Source organism: Schistocerca nitens, chromosome 1, assembly GCF_023898315.1.
Source record: "Schistocerca nitens isolate TAMUIC-IGC-003100 chromosome 1, iqSchNite1.1, whole genome shotgun sequence".
Lineage (NCBI taxonomy): Eukaryota > Metazoa > Arthropoda > Insecta > Orthoptera > Acrididae > Schistocerca > Schistocerca nitens.
The window spans coordinates 823,327,876-823,333,025 of NC_064614.1; positions in this window are offsets into that span (position 1 = coordinate 823,327,876).

The window sequence follows — 5,150 nt, forward strand, 5'->3', positions numbered from 1 at the left end:
CATGTACTCTTCAAGTACAAAGATCTCTCCACTTACGTTGCGACTTGTGTAATTTTGTCCCTTACACAAAAGATATCACTTAGCTACAGTAGGGATAGCTACACGTAGACTGCTTGGCAGTGAGTAGAGAATTAATTTTTTAGGGATGCCGCGATTTATTTGTCACAAGAACTATCCTTGTGGAATGTGCTCCTTTCGTAATCACCAACTATAAATTAATGACACACAACTGAAACAGAATAAAGCTCACTCTCGTTCACCGTACGCCACCGCCCATAGACTGTAGCCATCCTCTCGTGTCGTGGAGTCTCTGTTGTCAAAACTAACCAATGTGAGGAAAGGTGGCGCTTCCTTATGAGGGCATGGTCTGGGCAGCTAACGGTAGACGAGAAAACCTATTCCTCAGTCGTTTCACGTTATCGATCAAACAGACGGTGCATCATCACGACACGGTATGTGTTGCCAAGTTGAGTTTGTCGCACATTGCATGACATTTAAGTTTCCGTATACCGCTAAGCTATCAAGTGGGCTATTACGAACAGCATAGTGAAAGCCTTATTGTAGCCAAGATAGAGACAAAGCCCATACCCACAACAAGTAGTCCATGTTTATATGGCAACTAGCTCCTCAGATGATGAAGAGATTGCAGAAATATGTGATGAGGCAACTGAAATTATCAGATAGTTAAGGGAGACGAAAATTTACTAGTCATGGAGGACTGTAAATCGGCAGAAGGGAAAGGAAACGAACAAAGAGTAGTAGGTGAGTATGGGCTGGAGGAAAGTAATGAAAGAGGAAGCCGCCTGGTAGAATTTTGCACAGAGCATAATTTAATCACAGCTGATACTTGGTTTAAGAATCATGAAAGAAGGTTGTATGCATGGAAGAGACGTTGAGACACCATAAGCTTTCAGACTGAGTATATAATGGCAGGACAGAGATTTAAGAAACAGGTTTTAAATTGTAAGACATTTCCAGGGACAGCTGTGGACTCTGACCACAATTTATTGGTTTTGAACTGTAGATTAAAATTGAAGACACTGATAAAAAGTGGGAATTTAAGGAGGTGGGACCTGGATAAACTGAAAGAACCCGAGGTTGTAGAGAGTTTCATAGAGAGCATTAGGGAACGATTGACAAGAACGGGGGAAAGAAATACAGCAGAAGAAGACTGGGTAGCTTTGAGAGATGAAATAGTGAAAGCAGCAGAGGATCAAAAAGGTAAAAAGACGAGGGCTAGTAGAAATCCTTGGGTAACAGAACAGATATTGAATTTAATTGATGAATGGAGAAAATATAAAAATGCAGTAAATAAAGCAGGCAAAAAGGAATACAAACGTCTCAAAAATGAGATCGACAGGAAGTGCAAAATGACTAAACGGGAATGGCTAGAGCACAAATGTAGGGATGTAGAAGCATATATCACTAGGGGTAAGATTGATGCCGCCCACAGGAAAATTAAAGAGACCTTCGGAGAAAAGGGAACCAGCTGTAAGAATATCAAGAGGTTAGATGGAAAACCAGTCCTAAGCAAAGAAGGAAAAGCAGAAAGGTGGAAGGGGTATATAGAGGATCTATACAAGGGTGATGTACTTGCGGGCAATATTATGGAAATTGAAGAAGACGTAAATGAAAATGAGAAGGAAGGTATGGTACAGCGTGAAGAATTCGGCAGAGCACTGAAAGACCTAAGTCGAAACAAGGCTCCGGGAGTGGTCAATATTCCGTTAAAACTACTGGTAGCCTCGGGAGGGCCATCCATGGCAAAAATCTTCCATCTGGTGAGCAACATGTATGAGAAAAGCGAAATTCCGTCAGACTTCAAGAAGAGTATAAGAATTCCAATTCCAAAGAAATCAGGTGCTGACAGGTGTGAAAATCACCGAACAATCAGTTTAATGTCACGGTTGCAAAATACTAAGACGAAATATTTACAGACGAATGGAAAAACTGGTAGAAGATGTCCTCGGGGAAGATCAATTTGGATTCCGTAGAAATGTAAGAACACGCGAGGAAATACTGACCCCACGATTCATCTTAGAAGATAGGGTATGGAAAGGCAAACCTACGTTTCTAGTATTTGTAGACTTAGAAAAATCTTTTGACAACGTTGACTGGAATATTCTCTTTCAAATTCTGAAGGTGGCAGGGATGAAATACAGGGAACTAAAGGCTATTTACAATTGAAGGGAGGGGGACAGTGCTGTAGCCCGTCCCCATTGTTATTCAATCCGTATACTGAGCAAGGGGTAAAGGAAACAATGGAAGTGAAAAGAAATAAAAACTATGAGGTTTGCCGATGACATTGTAATTCTGTCAGAGATAGCGAAGGATTTGGAAGAAAATTTGAACGGAATAGACTGTGTTGAAAGGAGGATATACGATGAGTATCAACAAGTGCAAAACAAGGATAATGGAATGTAGCTGATTTAAATCAAGTGATGCCTGAGGGTATCAGTTTCGGAAATGAGACACTTAAATTAGTATATGAGTTTTGCTACTTGTGGGGGGGGGGGGAGGGGGGGCAAAGTAACTGATGATTGCCGAAGTAGAGAGGATGTAAAATGTAGACTATCGATGGCAATGACAACGTTTCTGGAGAAGAGAAATTTGTTAACATTGAGTATAGATTTAAATGTCAGGAAGTATTTTCTGAAAGGATTTGTATGGAGTGTAGCCATATATGAAAGAAACTTGGACGACATACAGTTTAGACAAGAAGAGAATAGAATCTTTTGAAGCGTGGTGCTACAGACAAATGCTGAGGATTATATGGGTAGACCACGTAACTAATGAGGAGCTACTTAATAGAATTAGGGAGAAGAGAAATTTGTGGCACAACCTGACTAGAAGAAGGGATCGGTTGGTAGAACACATTCTGAGGCATTAAGGTTCACCAATTTAGTATTAGAGGGAAGTGTAGAGGGTAAAAATTGTAGAAGGAGGCTAAGAGATGACTACACTAAGCAGATTCAGAAGGATCTAGGTCCAGTAGTTACTCGGAGCTGAAGAAGCTTGCACCGGTAGAGTAGAACGGAGAGCTGCTCCAAAGCAGTCTTTCGACTCAAAACCAGAACAACAATAACAACATACCACATTATTAACTGTCTCACAAGAAACCAGCTTCATGTTTTCTAATTGGCCTTCCTCAGCGCGATTCCAACTAGCAAAAATCTTAACAACATCACCTACATCAGGTGCAGCCTAGAACTCTGCTCGCATGTGGTGCTTGTGAACGTGCGCTAATCTCTTTCGTCCGAGTGCACACTTCTCCCTCTTACACGCCGTGCTGTCCTAGGGAGAAGAGGAGGCAGCTGAGGTAGAAATGACAAAGCACCGCATGCGGCGTTCTGCTTTTTTTAAATATATTTCTCAACAACATACATCACTAACAAACAAACAAAAGTAATTTTTATTATTGTTAAACTCTATTTGGCCCGCTGAAGATGTAATATACAATTTATATCTGGCACAAGCTATCGGAATGCGTACTGAAACTGATAGTTGGCAAATTTCCGTCACTCAGGTTGCTACGTAATCGTGATCCATTTAGTTTCATAATCGAGTAAAGCGTCGCACGCACATATGTTGATCGAAACATTAATACCATGACATTATGGAGGAGAACAACGTAAAACTCATGAGCCGCGCGCTCGAAGGGAGTCTTGTCACGGTCCGCGCGACTAGCCCCGTCGGAGGTTCGAGTCCTGCCTCGGGCATGGGTGTGTGTGTCGTCCTTACCGTAAGTTAGTTTAAGTAGTGTGTAAGCTTAGGGGCCGATGACCTCAGAAGTTTGGTCCCAAAAGACCTTACCACAAATTTCCAGTTTTAAAACTCTTGGTCAGTTTTAACGTAAAGGAATTGGTCTTTTCAATGTGAATTACTCTTCAGATCGACCAGTTCCAGCCGGCCAGTGTGGCCGAGCGGTTCTAGGCGCTTCAGTCTGGAACCGCGCGACCGCAACGGTCGCAGATTCGAATCCTGCCTCGGGCATTGATGTGTGTGATGTCTTTCGCTTAGTTAGGTTTAAGTAGTTGTAAGTTCTAGCGGACTGACGACCTCAGATGTTGAGTCCTATAGTGCTCAGATCCATTTGAACCATTTTGAACCAGTTACATCCGTTGGTACAGAGGGACACTTTCAACCGAAATGGCAACCGGTCTCAAAAACAGCTCAAGAACAAGATTTGCAGTGTCCTCATACGTTTAGAAAACTATTCTGCGTTTCACATCCGCAAAGGCGTGATCATTGGCTTTCGGGTCAAGGGTGGAAGCATTTCCGATACAGTTGAGTGTGTAAAGTGTTCACTTGCCGCTGTAGTTAAAGCATACCGTGCACGGCAAGCTAGCGCTATCCAAACCCGGCGCCGAGCCAACTGTGGTGCAAAACCTGGCATAGATGACAGGCAGCGGAAGTGTGTGGTGTGTACGAGCAACAGGCGTGCAAACGTTGAGCAGCTAATCGCCCTGGTCAACGAGTGGCTACTAACAGCGTACCGAGCGAGGTGGTGCAGTGGTTAGCACACTGGACTCGCATTCGGGAGGACGACGGTTCAATCCCGCGTCCGGCCATCCTGATTTAGGTTTTCGGTGATTTCCCTAAATCGCTCCAGACAAATGCCGGGATGGTTCCTTTGAAAGGGCACGGCCGACTTCCTTCCCCGTTCTTCCCTAATCCAATGAGACCGATGACCTAGCTGTTTGGTCTCTTCCCCCAAACAACCTAACCTACTAACAGCGACTCGGCAACGACCGTTTATCGAACGTTGCTACATACGGGCACCCGCCGCAGGCATCTGATTCATGCACCTATGCTGTCTGCTACTCATTGGCTACGAAGACTGGAAGTTGTACGCCAGTACCTCAACTGGATGGCCATTGGCGTGCACGGCATGAAGCATCTGAAAGCAAAGACGCTGCAACCAGGAGGGAGCGTTATGCTCTGGGGAATGTTATCGTTGCATTCCCTGGGTGATATCATTCTGGAAGGCACAATGGGTAGACACAAACATGTTTGGGGGCTACGAGGGGCGTTAGAAAAGTCCGTGCAAAGTCCGAGAGATGGCACCACCGGCGCGTATCGAGGTCATGTTTACTTAGTAGCATCTTCGGAAAGAACGCGCACCAAGTGTCAGCCATATTGGTCTATTT